Raw genomic sequence first — 25,354 nt, 5'->3', positions numbered from 1 at the left:
GTGTGCTTTTAGGAAAACTGTTTTTTGGAAAAAAATATTCAGCACCCAAAGAGTGAAATCACCCAAAGGAAGCACTATTTATTGCCTTCTACCCCAAATAACTCCACTAAAAAATAAGAAAATTGCAAAATTGCATGCAAAGTAAATTTCAGGGGAAATTTCGCACAAGTGCATGTGAAACCAAACTCAACTGTTTCACCCATCACCAGCCATAAACAACATGGCTACAGCAATGCAAAAGAGGTCATAAAATAGAATCACCATCTTATATATATTTTGCCAGTCTCCTCACTCACTCACGTCCGTCCGAAGCCGAATGCGCAATCGCCTTCTGCGCAGCTGCCCGAAAAACCTTACGAGACTGACATCGCAGCAGGCGGCGGATTTATGGCTGCGAAAATTCAAAGAGAAAGGCGACTTCGGCCAACATCGCGGCAGGCGGCGGATTTACGGCCGCGAAAATGCAAAGAGAAAGGCGACTTCGATTGAAGCTCTAGAGGCCTAAAAGGCGATTTCGACTACAGCTCCAGGCCTAATTACGCATTCATTCAATACACCTTTATCAAGTTTGTGGTGCTTATACTTATTACTTACTATTCCACTCGTGTCCGTTTCATCTTACGTTGTCGAAACGGGCTCTTTGTCTAGTTTTTAGATAAAAATAATACAAACAGCACAAAAACTAAATATGAACGCAGAATTAATGACCGTCTTTCTGACTATTAGTTTCAATTTGGCTCTGGCATGCGGTGTTTCACATCCAGCGTAAATCAAGTCAAGTCAAGCAAAGTGGCTTTACTGTCATACTGTCCATACAGTGCGTCACACGCGTGCGCTTATGGGCTCTGGTGATGGCAGTTACCCGCCAAACCAGGGGATGGCGCTGTGTTCCAATGCCTTCTCTCTGCAGAACGGAAAACTAATTGTCGTTCCACTGCTGGTGTCACTTCTGTTGACCCTCTTCTCCCTGCCTGGAGCCCAAATGTCTGGAAACTCTGCCATCTTAGCTCAGTTCTGTATTGGACTCGGGTCAGAAAAGATACTACAAAAATCTTTGTAAAAAGATCGAAATATTTGTTTATTTTATTATTTTAAAGGGTCACAGATGTGCCCCAAATCTTTTACTATGTTGGTTTCCTTTCTTACAAGTGGCACAAAATAACGCCCCTCAGGTGTACGGTGCTACATAAACATAATAAACACATCAACTTCGACTCCCACCTGCCTAAAAATCGTTCTTCTGGTTTCCCTTTCCAAAAGCCAAATATTTCCTGGTTAATTTCTCATCCCAGTAGCCCACTTGGACGGAGAAGCCGGGACCACCCGTCTTGTTAAAAGTGCTTTACTTCACCATGCGACTTTATGCAACATCACGGCTCAAAAAGAAATTTAAAATTAGATTCGCCGTCCTAATGAGACCAAAGGCCATGCTGTGTTTTTAAAGAAGAGAACAAATTAAACCCACAGTGTTGCTTGATGATTCTGCTGATGCCGAATTTTCCGGGACGCTCTCTTACATATAAATTCAATTTTGCTTTTCGTTTTGTGAACCTTGCGTTCTGAAGTTTGCGAATCCCTAAGTTCCCGATCATAAAATGCGTGATGAGTATCATTGACTCACATTATTGTCGAATTATAGAGAACACACATAATTAGGCTTACCTTTGTTGTACGGTAGCTCGCTTATAGATCTAAGTGTACAATATTGATTCCCTTCATACATTATGGATTTTATTTTATTTTTTTTTTCAAATCCCTCCTTCACTCAGTCTTTTCATGAAGCCATTTAAGCTGTTGCAGCAGCTTTTGTTTTATTGCTGCTATATTTCTTTTATATCCAATAATTTTCCATTTTCGGGTTTATGTATTTTCCAATGAGCCTTGTGGTGTTTTTTCGTAAAATCAGATGAAATGTTGGAGTGGTGATGCAGTGCAGAACAGAAAGTGGATTTGCACTCCCCCGCCAACAGGGGGGACAATAGCACTCTGTGCAACATGTCTGCTGGAATCCCATTTTTAATTTAAGAACTGAACTACTGGCATCAGAGGGGCTGAACTGCTGGCGCACAGAGCTCGGGCCCCAAAAGCATGGACAACACAGGAAGTGACGTAGTGACAACTCTGTCAATGTCCCGGAGTGGTCCAGTCAGAGCCGGCACTTGAACCCAATCAAACGTCTCTGGAGAGACCTGAGCATAGCCATCCAACCTGCAGAGCTTCAGAGTAAAAATGGCAGAAAACCCTCAAATCGCAAAGCTTGTCATGTCAGACACTGGAAGACTCCAGGCTGGAACGGCTGCCAAACGGCCTGAACCCTTGTGCCAATGGAATATTTCGTGGTTTTTTTTTTTTTTGGTTAATAAATTTGCAGAAATTTCTGGAATCCTATTTTTGTTTTGTCATTCTGGAGTATTGAGTGCTGTTTGATGAGGGGAAAAAAAATGAATTGAAGTGATTTTGGCACAAGGGTGCGACAAAACAAAAAACGTAATAAAAGGGGGTCTGAAGACTTTCTGAAGGTGTCGTCTCTTGTGCCGGGAATCCGTTTAGCCGTCAGGAGCAGAAACTGGACACGTGAAATATAAAATGTACAAAATTAATTGGCCTCTCCCAAGTTAGACGATCGCACAGTACGTTCGTCTGTTTTAAGATGGATGAGTTCCTGAAATTTGCTTGAAATTTTCCACCAGGACATTTTTGGAATTCCAAAAAATTGTAAGGCGCACTGTAGTCAAAGATAAAAATTAAGACAAAAATGAAACCATCCTGACAAATTCCGTACAGGAACAAGTGTGTCAAATTTAACTGGCAGCCGAGTTGTTTCATGGCGGCCACGGTTGATGTGAAAATGAGGGGGGGTATGGGTAACAGGGGATTGTGTTCAAGTAGGGCTGGACATTCACAAACTCACCATTTGAAACAGGAAGAGTCTCCAAATGTTCTCTGATCTCAAAAGACTTGTTATTTACTTTTAACAACCTTGTGAGGAAAGTGCAGGAGGGCTGAAGCTGTGGCATCATATTTGATAAACAACACAGCTCTAGAATGAAAGACTATTTAATTTAGGAATATCTGCATCCCACTTGCATCTGTAAAAACAGAAAAGAAAAATAACCTTGAGAAGCTTGAGTCTTAGCAGCTTAATACATGCGGACCATTACCAGCCCCAAAAATCTCCAAGCAGTGTGCCACGTACACGCAGGGCAGTGGAGGAAAAAGGTGACCAACCTACAAGTGACGCAGTCGGAGGGCCGCTTAGCGTCGCTTCACTTTTTACATTTTCTTTTCTTTTTTTTTTAACCAAGTGCTCCGCTTTGACATGCCCCTGGGTTACAAACTAATTTCATCAAACCCTCAACACAGACAACAAATTACTTATTGTGTTGTGTTTCTCTGGTGTAACTAATCATTTTCTAATCAACTCTTCAGGCTCAAGTGCAGTGAGGCGGCGCCCGGCACTCTGGTCTGCAGCACCCTCTAATTATGCAAATGAAGGACGGCACATGCGAAGGCACAACGCCAGAGCGGCACAGTTCAGAGGAGCTCCGGACAGGCATGGGCGCCCGTGTCGACAGAAAGACGGACCCTTGTGTTCACCACATCAGGCCTAGCGTGGTCTACGGTGTAAGAAAACCAGAAACACGTCCAAAAGGGTGACCTTGGCCTACACGATCAACTTATGGAGTCTTAGGTTGGGTTACAGCAGCTTACATTTAGCTGGAAGATTTTGGGACTTTTGAGGAGGTTTAACAGCCCTGAGAGACAGAACTTCTTGGGCCAGCAGAGAGACGGCTGGAGGTCAGGGCTGAAAACGGTGCGATTAAAATAAAGGAGTTTTTCTGTTACACTCTTAGAAAGCTGCTTCACAAACATCTCAAGGTGGCCCACCACAGTATGCCACATGTGGGGATAGAGAAGGTCAGAAATCAAAGGCCCTCAAATGACAGAAGCAAAACTCAACTTGAATCTGAAGACAGACAGCACAAGTGCTCAGGTGGGCTGGGGAGGAAAAGGACAAGCAGGAGAAAGAATCAGGGTATTAGGGTGTGCCTTTTCAATTGGACATTACGTGAAAAATGTCCGACCTCATCCAACATTCATTCAGCTTCAACCTGCAATCCATCGATCAACCCACCTACAATACCTAGGAAAAATATTCACTTCCCCCCCCCCTCACCTTGGAAGTCTTCACATTTTATAATTATACAGATTTGAATCAAAAATCAGGTAGAAAAATGAATGGATAAGTTGAAGAATGAAGTTTATTATTTGTATTGGAGTTCAGCTGCCCCTAAAGTTACTCCAGGTGTGTGCCATAATTCTATTTTGCTACTATGGGGTTCAGTTTACAGATGGGGTCTTATTTGTGACTGGGGACATCTGGAACGTTACACAAATATTTTTGGACATCTGCTCAAACAGTGCCTATGGGCGTCGATGACAGCTTCATATCACATGAAGACGTGTACTAAATCTGCATCAGCACAGCAGTGCACAATAGACAATAGCATTCGCACTTTGATTATATTGATATTTTGGTTTTTACGTGTTTTGTGTAACACATGATAACAATTTTTTGAGTTGGAAAAAAAATTCAACACTTTTGGCTTGTTTTTCCAGGAGTAAACATAACGCGAAGGAGGCAACGTACAAATATAAAACACAAAATAATAAGTGCCAGTTCATGAAAGAGCCCACTCATCATCTTCTTCTTTTCCCATTTTTGTGTGGGGTTGATGTGCTTATCCATGCAGCAACTCGCCAGTAAAGCTCATTCCTTCAGATCTTCTTTTACTCTATTCATCCACTGACACTTTGGCCTCCCTTGCTTTTTCTTCTCCTGGACTTCCATTCCCACCACTCTTTTGCCTACATATTCATTGTCTCTCTTCATTGTACCACCTCAAGCTACTTTTCTGCACTTTCTTAGTTATCTCTCCCACATTTGTTGTACCTCTGATTGTCACATTTCTAACTTGGTCCTTTTCTGTAACTCCAGACATCTGTCTCAACATTCTTATTTCTACCATGTCCAGCTTACTCTGCTGCACTCCGTTTGCTGCTCCTGTCGCAGCTCCACACATCAATCATAGATAGATAGATAGATAGATAGATAGATAGATAGATAGATAGATAGATAGATAGATAGATAGATAGATAGATAGATAGATAGATAGATAGATAGATAGATAGATAGATAGATAGATAGATAGATAGATAGATAGATAGATAGATAGATAGATAGATACCACTATCTTATAAACCCGACCTTTAACTTTTGCATTAATTGTCTGATCACACAATACTCTTGTATATTCTTCCAATTGTTCCATTCACAGTGCCCCCTAATCCTAACCCCTGCATACTGCACCCTTTGGGTTATAAAAGCATCTGGTTCTCCGTCTTGGGCTTTAAAGAAGTTCTCCATGCAGGCTAACTTCTAAATTTTGATTATCATTGAATCTCGTATATTCTGTCTTCCTCTTCCTATTTATCTTCAACCCTCTATTTTCCAAAGCCCTTCTCTATTCTTTCAACTTCTTCTCCACTTCCTCTTTTCTGGTGGTACACAACACAATGTCATCAGCACAAAGCCTGCACCGGGGGATTGTTCTTTTATCTGAGGACTCGACACATCCATAACCAAAGCAAAGAGGTTTGGACTTCAAGAAAATCCCCGGTACAGACCTCTTCACAATGGGGTCTTTTCTGTTACCCCAACATCGCTCACTCTGTCATTCACATCCCGGACAACCCTCTCAACCTTCTCTGGTACTCCTTTCTCTCTTGTGCACCTCCAGATCTTTTACCGTAAGCTTTCTTCAAATCAATAAACACCACATGCTGTTCTTTCTGTTTCGCTCGATGCTTCTTCTATGAGTTATCTCACTGTCAGTTGTTCCACCACCTGGCATAAAACTAAACTGCTCCTCTCCTATGGTGGTCCCTTCCCTAAGCCTTCTTTCTAAAACTCCCAAATTTTCATTGTGTCTGACATCAGCTTTACCCCTCTGTAGTTTCCCCAATCCTGAATGTCGCCCTTCTCCTTATCAATGTGTACAATCAGATGGTTCCTCCACTCCTCAGCTATTCTCTCCTGTTCACACATTTACTTCCTCTTCTCCTACACTCTTCCACAATTCTGCTGGTATTTCATTCAGTCTGGTTGCCTTTCCATTTTTCATTCTTTTCAGTACCTTCTTTCCTACTTTCATCCTTATTCTTGGTACTAATCCTTCATTTGGGACCCGATCCACATATGCTAGCCTTGCATCTTCTTCTTTCGACAGCTTTTCAAAGTACCTCTTTCTAGATCCTATCAAGCTCAATCACCACCCCACGTTGCTCTTCTTTTATCTGCTTTATCTAACTAAACTCCTTCCCAGCCTTGGCTATTCTACTAATCCTTCTCTTCCCTCTCTTTTGTCTCTAATTTTTCATACACCTCCTCCAAATCTTGCCCTTTGGCTCCTGGTACTGCCCTCTTGGCCTCCTTGCTTGTCTTCCTCCCTCCCTGATTGGTTCCGTGTCTTCTTGGACTCCTTCTTAGCGTAACATATCCTGTGCCTCTCTGTCTCTTTGTCCCCAGATGGGCTCCTTTCTGATGTCCTACCCAACTCTTTTCACCTGCTCTCAATACAACTTTGCTCTTCTCCTCCCACCCTTCACCTGCACTCGCAAATGACTGCCCTTCACTTCAAACCTTCTCCCTAAGCCTGCTCTTATGCCCTTCCTCTTTAAATCTCCACCACTTTATTCTGATCTCCCAACCTGTCACCACCACTCCTGCAGTATAAAATTCAATCATCATCTGAACAGTATTGCATTCTTATTTTGTGAATATTTGCTGCACTCTTTGGGCTGGGGTTAGCGCATGCATGTCACATCACTGATAAAATACACAACCCGGATAGCCTGCAGTTGTTCCTTCAGATAGTGAATAGTGGCTATTGATGAAAGCACTGGCCTTCATCAATGGATACTCATAAAAAGTGATTTGCCGTAGGCTAGATAAACCATTAACTCTCACTGGCACCCGTTCTCATTTCATATAGTGGACCACCACCCTGCCCAGGGCGGCTTGCTGCCTGATGCATCTAAGATAGGCTTGATTTGTAATGTGCTCTTTTGAATATACACCAAAGGCACTATACAAGAGATTAATCATGCAAATAAATCAGAAAGAAGACATCACTGACAGTTGGTGTCGCAATCTAACCCTTCTTTTTAATTGTTTTCTGTAGTATCCAGGTATCTAAAAATTATATACACATAATTTTGGGGAGTTTGGAGACAACTGAAATGAATGGACACATGTACTTTTTATTAGAGTGTCGCACTACCTTTACCATACTTAAGTTAAAAAGCCAGGTCAGTGGAGTGCTATGGTTGCCCTACTGGAATGTCCACACGGGTTCTGTGGAGCTAACCTGGAGTAGCCATTGGGTTCTCAGTCACCTCTCCTGCCAAGGCCTTTTCCTCAGGATTGCCGGATGTCCAGTTCAAGGAAGAGCTGCAGTCATTCAAGGTGTCTTTCATGTAAGAATTACCGTATATACTTGTGTTTAAGTTCTCCTGCGTAAAAGTTGGGGTTTGATTTTACTGTATAATTTATAATGTCAGTCGTATAAGTCGAATGTGAAAAACTCACGCTATTGGTCCAAGAGATTATGATATGCTAACGCCCACCTGAGAGAGTAACCACAGAGCACACAGCCTTGTAATACCCAAACTAATCTGAAGCGACGCTTGCACTGATTTGCGTTTTGTGTATCTCACACCCTCATACACCTTTATCGTAAGAGCATCCCTTATCTATGATGGAGCGATCGATCAGAAGAAAATATGAAGCTGGTTTTAAATTAAAAGTCGTTGAAGTGGCGAAAGAAATTGGTAACTGAGCTGCTACAACAAAATTCCATGTGTCTGAAAAACTGGAGCGAGATTGGAGCAGGCAAGAAGATGTAAAAAAAAATAAATAAATAAAAAATTAAGTGTCGCATTTTGAGTTGGGGTCTGATTTTATAATTGATTTTTTGGGTACTTATACGCGAGTATATACAGTACAGAGGTCACTGTGCTCTTGGGAATCTTTGTGTAGCCTTCCCCAGATCTGTGCCTGGTCTCTAACCTCTGCAGACACCTCCTTCGACCTTGCGCTTTGTTTTTGACTCAACTGTGGGACCTTCTGTAGACAGATTTAAACAATTGAGATGACCACAGGTGGACACCAAACATCTCAATAGAGTGGGATACACCTCAGCTAAACGGCAAGTGTGAGAGTAGAGTTTCTGAAGACTTGTGTCAACAAGAGATTTCAGGTTTTTGCTCTTAATTCCTAAAATCCTGTCTCTAAGGAAGACCCAACAATAGCCATCCACAGATGGACTTGGACCAGTCTGACAGAGCTTGAGAGGATCTGCAGAGAAGAATTGAGTCAAAGGAACAAGACTCTGGGCTGCCAAGGGGGGCTTCTACTGGGCACTGAGTAAAAAGCCAGAATACTTGTGCCAGTGGGACATTTCTGGTTTTTTTTGTTTTTTTTTAAAATAAATTTAAATTAAAAAAATCTAAAATCCAGTTCTCTCTCTTCCATTCTGGGGTATTGAGTGTTGCTTGATGAGGGGGAAAAATGAATTTAAGTGATTTTAACACCAGGCTGCAACATCACAACATGTGATAAAAGCGAAATTCAGAGCATTCTAACAAACTAAAATGTCTGCAGACACTGAAGGGGCCGCAAGGGCCCTGGGAGGATGTATACTGACTCCCCCTCCTGGGAAATGCGGTGTGCTCGGAAGCTGAGGGTCTGTAGCCCATGCCACATCACACCACAAGCAACTGACACTCACAAAAGTCCAAAATTTGATTACGTGGGATCGGCTTGGTGTGCCTGGAATTTCAAATTCTATAAAGTTGCTGCCCATCCGTTAAGCAAATGGCCTCCAAAAAGTAGAAATAAAATGAACACACACACACACACACAAACAACACCCTGAAGCAGACAAATGGTGCCAACCAGGAACGGAAGACTGTGTGCTGGCACCTTCCCAGAAATTTGAGACTTCAGTCATCATTAGCTTATTGATTTCCTACCCACAGAAATCATATATCTCACTTCTTTTTTAATTCCTTCTTTTAAATTAATTGCCAACCTATGATTCTCTGTATTTTCTGGACCACCGCCAGTACAATTTGTCATTTTATCTTAAGTAATTAAAAGCTGTTATTTTTCATGTTGCATGGGATCTCTTTAATTGCTCAGATTGTATCCTGTATACAGACAAGAACGGCTTAACAATGCACAGCCTCTTGTCTCTAAATCGTCTCCGCAAAATTTCCCTAAGCTACAATTCAGAAACAACAGCAACATCTTCTCGCTATCAAATAGTTTTTAATTCTTAAGCATGCTAATGACTAATTCATTAAGATCCAAATCCGAGAAAATAAGCTTGCATACTAAAAACAAGTGGGCAGCACGGCGGCGCAGCAGTTAGCACTGCTGAGTTCGAGTGGCCCAAAAACAAAAAATGAAGCAGAAGGTCAGAGAGATCCAAAAGCACAGCACAAAACACAAATAAGCTCAGCAACTCCGTAGCACATGTCGTGAATGCTCTCTGGATTGTGTAGTGGGCAATGACCTCTCGCACCACGTTCTTCCAACTCGTTTCCCAGGCAACAATGAGATGGCAGTGCGTGTTTAAAAAAAAAAAAAAAAAAAAAGATACAAAATAATAATCAGAACTGCAAATAATTACATGTGGCAACCTCCTGGCAGGTGCAAAACACGGTGGCTAAAATATAATAGAAATAATATAAAATATAACCATGTCATGACACTCTCCAAATGGCCACTGTGTTACGTATAAGTCTGTATTTAGGTGTACTTCGCTTTATTGTCGATTTTGAATTATTATTATAGTTCAGATTTTTAACTATTTTCTGTTATGTTTGAAATAATGTTCTGCTGTTTTGTTCTTTGTGGGTGGAGCCCCAGGAGGCGGAGACACCCAGAAGTCAGCGCTGCTGAGCCCGCCCCCTCTCTCGCACCATTTAAGCCAGGGGTCCTCAATCCCAGTCCTGGGGGGCCGCAGTGGCTGCAGGTTTTTGTTCTAACCCGGTTGCTTAATTAGAAAGCAATTCTTGCCAATAATTTCATTTCATGGCTTGTTAGTTGCTTTAATTCTGCTATGTCAGCTCATTCTCATATCCTCGATTTTCTTTCCCTTTCTAAGGATATCATCCAAATGATTTGAAGGCTAAAATGGAGGAGTAATTCTCAGTCCTTCACTTTTTCTTCTTCAATTTTCTTCTAAGTATTTAATTAAACCCAATAGTGCCTGATAAACACACACAGAGGTGTAAATGGTAACAAGCTAAATGGAGAACTGCTGGTCTCTTTTGTCATTTGCATGTTATTGCTAATTAGGAGCCATTAAATGCCAAGAATATGGCTGTTTAAGACTAAAATAACCAATAAGGGTTCAAAATCTTAACGAGCGAGACAACTAAAGTGAAACAAAAGTGTTGGGCTTCTTATTAAGCAACTGGGTTGGAGCAAAAACCTGCAGCTCTCCAGGACTGTGATTGAGAACCCCTGATTTAAGCCAATGCAGAGGAGGCTCAGATCAGGAGAGCATTGCATTTTCTTTTTTCTTTGGAGTTCCGTGAGTGCTGCTGCTGTTCTGTGTCCATGTCTGCCTTTGGATGATCACTTTAAGATATTAACAACTCCATGACTGGCATTTTATAGTTTAGTGCTTCACTGATTAATGCTTGAAAGGAACACAATTTAGAAGATTGAAGAAAGAAATCTTTAACAGATAGCACAGTTCTGATACTTTCACATTTGTTTTGGTTCAAGGGAGGATCCCTCATGAAGTCCACATTGCATTAAATTGCATAGTTTAAATTTTGTGAAGTCTATGCAATGGATGTTTTTTCACAATTGCAACAGAAAGTATTGATGGGAAAAGGGTAACTGAGAGGAAAGCTGACATTTACTTCCACTACCGAAAATCCCGAAAGGAGGGTACTGTACTGATTTAAAATTTGCGTTTTGCAGTACTGCTTACACTATACAACTCTATTTCCGACTAAATAAATTTTTTAAATGGTTTGTAATAGTTACGATATTTGTACCAAGTTCTGCTTTTGTGTTCTTCTTTTAATATTTCTTTTTTAAGATCTGGGTATTTGTGGATATTCATACACAATACTGACTTCTCAATTTAATCAGTTAAAACAAATTCTTATCAGCTTTGATATTTTTTGGGATAAGAGGTTTTCGCGGTTCACCTGTCATTGCTGGTTGATGTTATGATAGCAAGGGCTGCAAGGAAATTTTTGAGTAGGACCAGGAGAAAAGACATAGTCAAAAACAGAAAAGGGTCCAAAACTGAGAGATCCAAATAAATTCACATGTCAAAAGTGAAATGAGGGACAAGAAAAAAGAAGGTAAAGGCACAGCACTGCGAAGAACATCAAGAAATGAGCTTTGAGGAAAAATGCGTTTCACAACAAGTTTAGACTCAGATGAGGAAGTACTCTGAAAGATGACCTTATACGCCATTACGCTGCACTGAGAGAACAGAGCAGAGGATGAGGAAGAGAACGACAGAGCGTGACATAGAAAACCAAAAGTGAGAAGTCGTAATCGGGAGATCAGTCAGAGAAGAGCGTTTAGCCAAATATGCAAACCAAAAGACAAAAGGCAAGGCCTTGTGAGAACGAAAACCAAAGAGACGATAAAGCTTGAGAATATGTCATAATCATATATTTTTTTTAAGTGTCAGATGGTTGCACTTCCCAAAGAGGGGGTTTAAATACCATGAACGATGATGTCATGTCGGTGTTACCTCTGGTGTATGCCCCAAGCAAACCATATTTGTATCCCAGCAATCCTATCACAAAACAACAGAGGCCATCAGAAACCAAGATGGTGTCGCGGTAGAAATAATAAATAATAAAAAGAAATAAATGAAACTGCTAAAATTCTTAAAACATAGTCATAATATAACATAAACCAAGAATACTTGATTCAGTGAAATAAATAACCCAGCCCTGGGGAAAAAAAACTTAATAGCTGAATGTTCATTCATAACACACATGTTGTCGTTACCGGAAAATCAGCACCTCAGAGGACTCGCCCCTTACAATGTGGCCGTCAGGGTCTCCTATTTTGAATAGTTTTTGTATTTCGCCACGATACAAAACCTCACACTTCGGTGTGGTGCTGAGGTGTCACACATTGCATGGCTGCACTTGGATCTCAATCCGTGTGGGTCGTCACACAGTCCCAATCAGCGCCGGCTCCCAACCTCACCAAGAGGTCATCTGTGTAAAGTTTTGCTTTTATTGTTGTTAACTCTTTGCAATTCATTGGCTTCATGTATTCTTGAATAACACTGATTATCACCACTAGTTTTACGACACTATTGTTGATTCCCGTTGCCAGGACAGTCCCAGAGAGGGTGCGTCCTTGGAGGTCATGACCCTGTCAATTACGATGCAATGGGAGAAAACATCATCGAGGGGAAGTTAATCCCTTTCAAACCTTTCCAAAAATGTTCTTGGTTTTGTTTCTCTGGTTTTGGAACTCCCTGCAATCCTTCCGAGTTTGTCTTGCGTTTTGTGGCGTTGGTTACAAATCGTTGATTTCCTAGTTCTGACCTTTGCTTTGTTTCTTTGATATGACGTCCTTTTCTTCCGGTCGCCCTCCGAAATCTCATGCCCACTGGGTACAACAAAAGCGGTGGCATGAAAGGCGCAAAATAATTCACAAAAGCAAAAAAAGAAAACTATGATTCCTTGCCAAGAGAAGCCCTCAGAAGGAGCCCAAGAACATGCCATTTGGTACAACAACACCTAAAACAGAAGGCAGATTAACTTCATTTACCATACGTGGCCATTTTAAGCCTTTTTTTTTTTTTGCCCATTACCCTGCTACACCAAACGCTCATAACACCTTCTCTTTACATTGCTTTCTTTTAGATTAGCAGGTGCACTCAGCATTGTAATCTTGATGTTGTGTAAAGGTGTTCACTATGGAAGGCACTACTTACACTCACTGAGTAAATTATTAGGAACACCTGTATAGGACACCTGTGCATCCATGCAGTTATCTCATTAGCCAATCATGTGGCAGCAGCACAAAGCACCAAATCATGCAGGTGCGGGCCAGAAGCACCAAACACTAGAATGGGGGGAAAAAATGGGATCTTAGTGATTTCGACTGTTGAGTATTTCTGGAACTGCTGATCTCCTGGGATTTCACACACAACACTCTCTGGAGTTTACTTAGAATGGTGTAAAAAACACCCAGGGGGTGGCAGTTCTGTGGATGAGGAGAGGTCAGGGGAGAATAGCCAGATTGTCTTAACCTGACAGAAAGGCTATATTATCTGAGATGGCCACTCTGTTGTGAGCGGAAAACCATCTCAGAATGCACAACATATCAAACCTTCAGGCAGATGGGCTACAACAGCAGAAGACCACGTCGGGTTCGAAACCTGCCAGCCAAGAACAGAAAGCTTAGACAGCAGTGGGCATAGGCTCAACAAAACTGGACAGCAGAGGACTGGGAAAACGTGGCCTGGTTGGATGAATCAGATGGTAGGGACAGAACAGCATGAATCCATGCACCCAACCTGCCTTGTGTCAACAGTCTAGGCTGGGGTAATGGTGTGGGCAACGTTTTCTTGGCACACTTTGGCCTGTTAATACCAATCAATCATTTCTTGAATGCCATGGCCTTCTTCTAATGGCTACTTCCAGCATGATAATGCACCATGTCACAAAGCAAAGGTCATCTCAAACTGGTTTCATGAACATGACCATGAGTTCAGTGGTCCCCAGTAGCCCTCCCAGTCACCAGATCTGAATCCAACAGAACAGCTTTGGGATGTGGAGATTTACAGAATGAAAGTCAGTCTCTGTCTAATCCGCTTAGCCTTGAACAGGGTTGACGGGGGTGCTGGAGCCTATCATAGCTCACACAGGGTGCCAGGCAGTCCATCACAGGGTGATTACCCCAGCCCCCAAGCCCCCACCCCAACACAGACACATCAGGGCCAATTTAGTATCCTCAATCCACCTAACCTGCATGTCTTTGGACTGTGGGAGGAAACTGGAACACCCGGAGGAATCCCACACAGTCATGATGAGAAAATGCAAACTCCACGCAGGGTGGACCCGCGACGCAAACCCTGGTCTCCTTACTGCCAGGCAGCACGTTGTGCCACCATGTCACCAACAGCATGAAAGTGGATCTGAAACATCTGCACAAAATATCTAGACAGACAGACAGACAGACAGACAGACAGACAGACAGACAGACAGACAGACAGACAGACAGACAGACAGATAGATAGATAGATAGATAGATAGATAGATAGATAGATAGATAGATAGATAGATAGATAGATAGATAGATAGAAACAGGTGGTTCTACCCAGAGTGAGTGAATTTGTTCAGTGAGTGTGTACCCCAATACAGTTCGATGAGATTGGCTTCAGCTCACTAAACTGGATTAAGGAAGCTAAATGAGAATTGACGATTTAGTCTCCTAATACATTTCTCACAACATAATTTTACAGATGTATCCCCCCCACCCCCCTTTTTCTTGTGATTGTAATAAACTAGCAATACACCTTTTTTTTTTTTTTTATAGAATTTTTCATTTTTTTTCCCAGAGCCTCACTACGTACTGCAGCTTATTTTCAAGCAATCTCGCTTTCAGCTCTATCTCCTTTTCTGAAATGTATTGTCATCCTTTTATTGCTGCCTGGTGCATATCAGACTGTTCCTAATTTAAATGAAATCCAGCTCTCTGAAAAGAAACCACTTAGTCCAAATAAGATTCTGAAACTGTCCTTAAGCATCTGAGCTTTTATGGAAAAGAACATATTGACCCCAAAGAAGAAAGAAATGACATTTTTCTGGATAGAATTACAAGTAATGCTGTACGCATGAGGCTAAAGTTCAGTTTGACTCCTTCCCTTCAGTTGTTGCTGGGGACCACCGCAGCGTCTCGTTGTGCTCAACCTGTTTTAGAGTTTGGGAATCATGACCAGCAGGCATGCAAATATGAAAATATTAATATGCATTAATGTGCCACCAACAAGGTTAGCACTGACAGAGACACAGACTGAAAAAACAGCAACATGTGGTGGTAGACAGCCTTGACAGGCTCGCACGCAGTTTCCCCACATAAAGTTTAATGTTTTAAAATGTTTACTCCATCTCAATATTTTCCCTGTAAACATAATTTCCTCGGTGGAGTAAAAAATATTGAATACGCTAGTAGCATTTCACAGGGCCCATAACTGTGCCATGTGTCTACAAACTTACACCCTGATTACCAACTAAAACTATTCTGTATCATTTGCTTAATTTTCCAAAAAGTTTCTTTATATTTATTGCAACCAATATGAAAATGATTATAAGATCATAATACATCTTATTAAAAGGATAGTTGTCTGTGTGTCCATCTGGTTGCTGTCTCTGTCATTCCAACAGATGGCACATAACAAACATTAATACTGCTTATATGAACCCCATAGCAAATGGCATATAACAGGGACATATACATTGCATTTGTCATTCCAACGGGTGGTGCATCACAAACATTTTTAGTAATAAAATGCATTGCATTTGTTATTCCACCAAATGGCACATCACAAATATTAACACTTGTTTTATGAATCCCATAATAAATGGCACATACACAGTAACAGTTTAGTGGTCCTAAGAATTTGCTTAGTGAGTGTATGGTGCTTGTTATTACCAGAAACAAGTCAAGGGGGCACGGATGGGGGCTCATTCATTTAGCAACCTTTGGTCATCTCGTAATCCAGTCACAAGTCTTTAGCCTGCTAGCCAAATGAACAAGAAAATGATTTAAAAAAAAAAAAAAAAAAAAAAAATTAAAAAAGTGATGAATATGTGGTGTTATGGAATCAATCAGCCCTGATTCTTTTTACTGCTTCTCTATCCTGCGTTTTATGTAAACCTATGGGGACAAAATACAAATAAAAATAAAAAATACTTGATTGCTTTCAAACCATCTAAATAAGAAATGGCTCTTTTGTTCTAAAATGCACCGCCTTTGTCATTCCAACAGCTGCCATATCACAAACAATAATGCTTTTACAAATCCCATACCAAATGGCAATAACTGAGAAATATGCATTGCATTCAGCATTCCAACAAATGGTTTGTCACAAAAACTTATACTAATAAAATGCATGACTACTCAAACACTAGCAGATGCTGGGCTACAACACATGCAATGGATCCTGAACCTTCTCGCAGAGAGACCTCAGACCACCTACATTGGAAACACCATCTCCAGCTGCATTACACTGAGCACTGGTGCCCCCCAGGGCTGTGTACTCAGCCCACTTTTGTTCACACTGCCGACTCAGGATTGAACAGATGCATACAGCTCTAACAGCAGATGTCGGGTGACACAACGGTGGTGGGTCTCATCAGCAATGGGGATGAGTCATTATACAGAACGAAGATACGAAGATTGGCAGACAGGTGCCAGTGCAACATTCGGTCTCTTGGACAAGACAAAAGTGGTGATTGTTGACTTCTGGAAGGCCTATGCTGCCCACACTCCACTGCTCACTGAGGACTCTGTGGTGGAGTTGGTCAAGAGCACTATATTCCATGGTGTGTATCTGGCATTTGTCCTTTATTGGTCAATTAACACCACCTCCACAGAAGGCAAGGTATACAGGGGTCTCACCACATTCTACAGAGGCACCACTGAGACTTTTCTGACCAGCTGCATCACTGTCTGCTTTGTGAACTGCAGTGTCTCTGACCGTAAAGGTCCTACAACTGCACATAGCAGAAAAGATCATCAGGACCTCTCAGCCCTTCATTAAAGTCATCTGTATGAAGTGTTGCATCAGTAAAGGCTATAGCATTGTGGAGGTCACACTCACCCCTCCCACAGTCTCTTTGTCCCACTCCCATTTGGCAGAAGGTACTGTAGCATCCAAACCTGTTCCACCAGGTTCTGCAAACCCTCGAGGTCTGGACGCTGAACTTTGTGATGCTCTCCTACCCTTCCTTGTTGCTTATTTACTGTTACTAATGTTGTTTTTATATTATTAGTTGTTATTTATTACTATCCATTTTAAATTATTACCATCTATCCACTTAGTCATTCTCTATTTATTGTTTAGCTCTTTACCCGTCTTATACTTGTCAGGTCTTTGTGTTTATGTTGCACTGTATGCTGTAATATGCTGCATGGATGGTGTAACCATAAAGCTACTTGACATGACCCCATTAGGATACACTGCTCAGTATGAGTGAGTGTTGAGGGACAGATGGCCGCCCTGTGCAGCATTACGCTTGATTCTGCTGTTGTAGGCTCAGACTCTGCACAGCAATGGAGTATGCAAGTTCATAAAATCAACGGATGGACATATTGTAAATATCTGTAACGTGTACTTACATCCCAACACACGCCTTACATAACAGGTGCAGCTGTTTGCTGCAATGTTCATAAATTATAAAAGAAAACAGTGACAGTTGCTGGCATTTTTTCACTTACGGCAGCTAATATGTCTGCGATGTCCACCATTCACAGACTTTCCATCTACTTGTCATCCCGGATGAAGCACCATCTCGTGTGCCATGCCAAACGCCTGTTAACATCGGATGAGATTTCCCAAGTCCCCCCCCCCCCAAATATCTAGGAATACCTAATGGAACTATTTAAAAAGCAATTGACTGCATAGGACCCGAGCACATTAATTCAGCACATTATGTCTTAAATGTCACCGCGTAAGCCTATAATAAAATTTCACCAGCCTTGCCCAAAATGTGGCTATAAGTTTCACTTTATAGGCAGGTGATATTGAATTTCTTTTAATCCAAGAAAATCTCATTATCAACGAATAAACCTCATTTAAATCATATATGTAAGCAATAAGACCGGACACAGACAGCAAATCAGACATATGCCGGTTTTGGAGGAAAAAGTTATATAAAAACTACTTAAAAATTGGTGCGGCAGGAGAATTTTTGACAAGTTCACACTAGCACAGGCTTGCAGCTTTACATTTCATTTTAAACATTTTCAACTGGTGGGTATTGGGGATCTTTCTTTTTTTTCCAGCTCAGATTCAGAAGATTTTGGATTATTTATTAGGTCTACGATTAACGCACTGACTAAATATCGCACATGTGTTAAGCATCCTCTCTCAGTGTTTGTGTGCGTCACCCGCCGGACCCCAGGTTGTCCTCATTAGATTTCGAGTGAATTCATTTAGTAATTTCGATGCAATGAACGCTATTGTTAGGACCTTCTATCGCTGCCATTTTGAGAGCCGTTGTTGATTACATTTCTGGCTTTGCGCAGGGGCGTGGGTACTATGGTTGTTGCCCCTGGGTAATCGGCGCAACGGGATAAAAGATCAGCTGGGGGTTCCTTTCGTTATCCAGTCTGTGGATACAAACCTCCTACATAAATAAATAAAAAATACTTAAAAGAAACCTTTTGTTATTGTGTTTCTCATGAGTTTCCTTTGGCTTGACCTCTTTGCCTGTTTTTTTTCAACTTCGATTTGTGTCTCTCAGTAGGATTTGGTAGCTAGCTTTATTTTTATTTGTTTCTGTTTCATTTTTTATGGGCTTCTCCCAGTTCAGCTCTGTGAATGAATCCCCTGTCTGTTTCTTGGCAGGACACAGGAGTTGTTCACAAAGTGTTGCTCTCTGGTGGTGTTAGGAAGGCACCTCCAATCAGGTCATGGTAAGAGTATGGGATTTTAGGCATTCTGAAAAGTTCGATAAAAAACAAAAACAAATAAAAGAATAAAGGAGAGAAGAGGCTCACCCTCGGCCCTGAAACAACAAAACACTTGGCATAGTCGTCAGGATTTTTTGGTTACCTTATTTTGCCCCCTGTATGTGAAGACCGTTTTGATACGTGTGTGTGTACGTACATGTGTGTTACATAGTCCTAGGGCAGCTGTTGTGAGAAGACTGCTGCTTTTCTGCCCACAGGGTGCAGCAGGTTAAAGAAAGACATTTTCTAACAGAGAACAGTAAGGCGAGAGTAAAATACCGCTTGTTTGATAAGTGGCCTCCATGCGTCTCGGTCACTGTCAGGGCTGAAGCTGTATCAGCCTTAGGTCTAGGATATATCTGGGTGCCACAGATGGACTCCAATCAAGTTCTAGGCACACCTCAAGGAGCATTAAAACAAACAGGATGTGGAAAAGGTCGGAATACTTAAATAAATATGAGAGACTTCAGTTTTTGATTTTTTAATAAGTAAACGTTTCTGACAACATGCTTTCATTATGGGTTATTGAGTGTAGACGAATGGGCAAAAAAGGCAAATTTATTTAAGATTAAAATTTCAACACAATAAAGTGTGCATTTTATTGTGATTAGTCATTTTTATATTCAACACACTTTTAATTTTGGAAAAAAAACTCTCTCGTGTCATCATCCAGTTTTGGCACAGACTTGTTTGCCACATTTATTGGGATTGATGGCCCAGCAGTGTCTTCTCACCAACTTGCCTGCCATCCACCATTCAGAACCAGAGATAGCGGCAGGTTGGAGGCGAGCAGATGAGGCACAACTAGCGAGGCTGCGAAGGAAGTGAGAGACACTGGCTTCCTATTATAAAAGGAGGGCTGGCAAAACGATGCCAGCTCACATTATGGACTGCCCAATCATTTTAAAAACCATTACGAACAGCCGTGCCATGCGATAGCAAGCTCTGGGGAGGCATGCTGATAAAAGGATCACAAAATAGCACCAGGTCATTACTCAGAGACGACTGCTCCACAACGAAAGACAGCTCTGAGCCAATTATATGAACCTGAGCGCTTCATGGTAGGCTCACTGCTTGGTGGGGACACCTTGATTTTGTGTTGTTAATAAACAACATGCAGAAAATGTTAATGATGGTTTTGAAATGCCACCTCACGCCAGGAACAGCGTGCGTAAAAAATAAAAATAAAAATAAATAAATAAACACATCAGATGAAGGAGACAACTGAAACCAAGAAGCCCACAGGATGTGCTTGTGATCGGCTGAAAAGCTCAACCTGCCTGTCACGCAAAGGCATGGCACAGTTCAACACCACGTCTGCAGAGCTGAACATTATCTATCGTGACGTCCTGGCCTGAAGATCCACTCACATCGCCTCTGGTCGATTCATTTCATGATCTCTTTAAAAAAAAAATTTTGAAATTGGGACTCCCTTAGCAGAACAAACAGTTACGAAGCCAATTAAGTGCAGCATGAAATAAGTACTCGAGTAAATGGGAGCGAAACACACAGCCGAGAAAAAAAGTGCATCGAGAACATCAGCGCCATTTAAAGCAGACACACTGGAACAGAAGAAAGACGAATTGGAAGAAATGCCAAGACATTCGGTGACAGCTTCTGTTAACAAACTGCTGGTGAAATGTAGCCGTCATATTAGTGCCACTGAAAATAAACAGGCTGCAAAGTAACATTTGTGCATCAGAAAGTATCGCCTGTCATGAGCTTTGGTGGAATGAGTCCTATGAAGAAGGGCCAACAGGAATCCAGGAGTCAGCCGAGCAATGCAGTAGTTACCACTCTCCTGATGTACGGGACAACTGTATTGTTTAAAATTATGTCAAATAGTGACTTTCACATTGATCTCCTTATCTACTATTTACTATATATTATATAGTGATTATCACATCTGTCTATCTATTTCCCACCCAATTATCTATTTTCTTAACTCGCTTATGCAAGGCAAGGTCAGGGGGCAGCTGGAGTCTATCCCAGCAATCACTGGGTGCATGGCAGGAACAACGCCTGGACAAGGCACCAGCCCATTCAAGGTGAACACACACACACACACACATACCTGTACATGTATCATAGGCCAGTTTAGCAATGCAAGTCTAAATATCCCTCACGTCTTTGGACACTTGCAAGAAACCCATGCGGACATAGGAAGAACATGCAGATTCAATGCAGGGAGCACAAAAGAGGTGATACCCAGTCTAATTGTTTCTTAGGTAGTCTCGCTACCACAGTTACCACCATGCTGTCCCCCTATCTATTATGTCACACCTATTTATTATAAAATGCCTTTCACATCTGTCATATAGCATCAATGTATTGTCAAGCACATGTTTGGGGGACATCAACAAGGATCTGATAAAAACAAACAATGCCATCCTGAGCAGAGAGGGGGAGTTGTCACTAATCACGTTTCCTTTTCCTTCTGCAGTTCTGGAAGACGTGTGACCTAGTTTCCGTTTCTGTTCTGTAGCTCCACCCATCCGGATTGGCGGTATAAAAATCACAAGCTACCGAAAAGTCAGGGATCATTTGTGGGCCGCTGTTTGAAGAGTATGGAACACTCTCTCAACTTTGAATTATTCTGTTTGGCTTTTGCCAATGCTGCACCCACATGTGTCTTTTATTTTCAATCTTTTTTTCACCTTCATTAAAAGGGGTTACCAGGTGGTGTTCTAACTCTTCATTTTTACTTAACATCTCCTTGAACCCTTTACACTATCTATCAAATACAGTACTTTCCACATGTATAGTATGTGTATAGTTATTATTATTATCAATCTTTAATTTAATATTATTTATTTTATCAGTATACTGCTGCTGGATAATGTGAATTTCCCATTGGGATTAATAAAGTATCTATCTAGTACATAGTGCCTTTTATACTAGTGTGCCTACATGTCTGCCTTTCATATCTATCTATCTAATCCTGCCTACTATACCAAATTCTATCTATCTATCTATCTATCTGCTTTTCAAGCCTGTCTCTTAACTATTTAGAATTTAAAGTCCTTCCAGTTATTTACAATAAAAAACATTGCTTTTGACAAATTTTGCATGGGTTTCATTTTTTGTCTTTATGCTCCATCACATGACAGCTAAACGTTTATACAGAATAACTGTATTAATCACAGTTTCTAAATTAAAATGTTGTCTAATTAGAATATCTTAAAAATAAATGTTACCTGGAGAAAACAAAAAGCACAACACAACAACTTCACTAGTTTGAAACCATGCAGAATATAAAAAGCCGACAGACAAATTGAAGAGGCTGAGCAATGAAAGTGCCTCACAGTCCAAGACTCTCCTACATAAATAAGTAATGGCACCCATGAAATATGGGGAAGAGACCTTGTGATCAAGACCAGGCTGTGCTTACACATTCTATTAAAGCTGACAGCTGTCAAGGATGATGGGCTGGTAGATGACAAGTTCATTCTTAAAACAAGAATAGAATGTCTAGCAACTTTTTTCATGTAAAAACTGTTTTAATCGCTTCACCTAAAACTGTACAGAGAAAGAAGAAAACTCACTATACAATACTGTACATAGACAGATTTTTTATTATTAAAATGATCGTTATTCAATTAACAAATAAGAAAAACACAAAACTTTAATCATATTTTTAATATAATCAATATATATGGGAAAATACATTTCAAGTGATATACTTAAAAGTTATTTTTATATGAATTCCATAACCCACTTATGCCCAATCATGAAATCAAATGCAAAATTTTAAATTTCACCACCACCACATCGCAGTACACTCCTACAACTACACACATTTACCACCACTGTACTCCAGTACACTCCACATAAGTTGCACATACTTTCAAATACTCACTTGAACTTCTACAAATGGCTTTACTACTCTTAATCCAACATTATACTCATCTTATTTCTCAACTGTTTTTGTAAAAGTTACACTCACAAACTAATAACCAATTAACCACTCTCAACTGAACACATTAACACCCCCCCAATTCAAACAAGCTATTAAAGGTAAACTCCAGTTTTAGTCTGCAATTCAACAGCACCAGAAAGAGCAGCAGCATGTTTATGGTCATTGAGTTCTAGACAGACAGACAGACAGATAGATAAACATACTTTATAATAAATAGACAGATATGGCCTGGCAAATATATTCTTTGATACCCAAACACAATATAAATTTAAACCATTTGTATATATCACTTGTTGATTTTAGTCAGTCTGAGTTAGCACCAATTTTAAAAGGTGTTTTCCATATTTCATTGCATTTTAAAATATGAGGTTTAACAAAAACTAACAAATTTATATGACATATGACGTGCTTTCACTTCAAACATCTCTCACAACCAAAAGATCAATCATCACAGACAAACATAAGCAGATTATCATAGTGGACGGTTATCATTACAAGGGAGTACTGAAAATATTCTTGCAGTAAAATTGTTGTATGCAAAAGTGCAGTCAAAACACTACAGTCAAATCCCCAAACTTCAGAAAAATCACTTATTTCAAAATATGAACCGTTCTGTATAAAACACCTTCTAAGAAGGACTGGAAAACAATGGCTGATTCACAGGTTACTATGTCTAGGTGACTGCTGAACAATGCCATTCACAAGTACATCACATATATACTGTAAATAAAGTACACATATTATAATGTAGCATGCATACTGTAAATACCTGAGAGTGCTGAAGAAAATCAAGTCACGTTGTACGTTGAAAGCAGATATGAGAATCCGGAGAACCTGAAAAGAAAGAAAATTAAATTTTTAGATAGATAGATAGATAGATAGATAGAGACTTTGGTCTAGACACAACAGAACAATCAAAAAGAAGAGAATTAGAAAGAAAGAAAACTTCAGACTTGGCAGTCCCAGTCCTGTATTATGCAGACATATTGCTGTTAGTATAAAGGAGCTGCAGTTGCGTTTCTTGACACACTTCTGATGAATGATTCGTTGGCTGAAAGTCCTCAATGTTGCAGTGTCAGAGAGAGGATGTGCAGCATTGTTCACAATGGCACTCAGCTTTGCTTTAATCCTCTACTATGTACATGTGGGTTTCCTCTCGATTTTGCCCAAAGTGCAAAGAGGTTCATAGGCTGGACCCTACCTGAGCCACTCCCTGTGACCCTAAGACACATAAAGAAAGTGAAGCTCAGCATACTCCAGATTGTCTCTCTTTCGCTCTCTCGGAGTGCCATGTCCAATGACAATCATGGTCTTCCACCGGTCTCTTTTCCTTGCCATACTAAAATCTCATTGCAGCTCACGGTGTTCCTGTACCATCACACACCATTTCCATTGATGGGGTTTCTCTGCTTTCCTCTTTCCATGAATTTCCCCAGCATCTCACTGCTCCCTAGTCTACCTTCCATTTGTTTTACTCACATCCACATTTCAGTATTGTTCCTTAAGACAGACCAAGTGGAACAGCTTAGATTGTTACATCTTTGTTTTCATTCTTATTGTGTTGGTTTATAAGCGTGTGTTTGAACTTGACAAAAGCCATGTTTGCTAAAGCTATCCTTCTCTCGATTTCCTGATCACTTCTTCCATCTTGTGTTGGCATGCCACCTAGGTGATCCACTAACATCTTGTGTTAATATGCCCAAAGTGATCCACCTGCTTGACATTTATTAGGTGGTACTTGTAACTGGCATTTGGGTACTACTTTGTAATCCCCATACACCTTCTTGTAATTCAATGCGAGTCCCTTCTCCTCACTGCCTTCTTTTGCCATTTCATGTTGTTCACTTTCAACAATAAATACTTTGTACTCACGATAAAACAGTTTAGAAAATGGAGGGATGGATGTGGGTTTTATTTTTCATTTTGCGTAACGTGATTTCTGGGGGACACGGAATTGTTGTTTGTTGACAGTAGTTGCTTTAGTGTGTATGAGACTGCATGCGGCCCAGGATGAGTGACTGAAATCAGCAGGCAGCGGCGCACACATCTCGACACCACGACTGAACGCCTTTGTTTTCAAAACTCAAATATGGACGTCTTGTAAGTAAAAGAAGGGTCCAGGCGAGACAGGAAGAAAGGAAGGGAACGCAAGGCAACGAATGAAATGCGAGTCGCGGAGAAGAAAGAGCTGTCTCCTTCCTGCCGCACGCCTTACAGCACCTGATTAAGTTTTAACAAAATCAATGGGAATTCACTTAGAGTCCTGGGGGGTGGGGGCTTGTGGTGGGAGGAGAGAACAAGCCGGTGACAAAATGATAAAATGGCTCATCCACAGGGAGAAAAAAGAAAAATTCACTTGCTTTACAAATTAGAAGACTTCACCTGCATAGGTGAACATTAGAGCCAATGGTGGGATGAAAAATACGAATGTGGCTCATGGGGAGACTAACATGTTTTACTCTTTATTTTGATGGCTCTATCTCATGTCACCTTGGGGGGGGGGGGGGGGGGTTTACTCTTGAGTCACACCCTAACCCCAATAGGACCAAGTGAACAAAAAGTTCTAAAAGAACGTATTTGTTTTACGTTGTAAATTTAAAGCACAGAAGAAAGAGTCAAAATAA

General features: G+C 40.9%; 1 protein-coding gene across 4 annotated transcripts in view; it reads right to left on the bottom strand.

Annotated features, from left to right (window-relative positions):
- Positions 1-25,354, bottom strand: part of rbfox3a (RNA binding fox-1 homolog 3a) — a 1,290,878-nt gene that overhangs the window by 730,481 nt on the left and 535,043 nt on the right. For all 4 annotated transcript variants that reach the window (XM_051936516.1, XM_051936518.1, XM_051936520.1 and 1 more), the window contains exon 5: positions 23,500-23,564. The gene's annotated coding sequence lies outside the window, so the exon portion shown is untranslated. The remainder of the gene's footprint in view (positions 1-23,499; positions 23,565-25,354) is intronic.

This window comes from Erpetoichthys calabaricus, chromosome 14 (assembly GCF_900747795.2).
Source record: "Erpetoichthys calabaricus chromosome 14, fErpCal1.3, whole genome shotgun sequence".
Classification (NCBI taxonomy): Eukaryota; Metazoa; Chordata; class Cladistia; order Polypteriformes; family Polypteridae; genus Erpetoichthys; species Erpetoichthys calabaricus.
The sequence above is the reverse complement of the archived record's forward strand: the minus strand, read 5'-3'. Positions and strand labels throughout refer to the sequence as shown.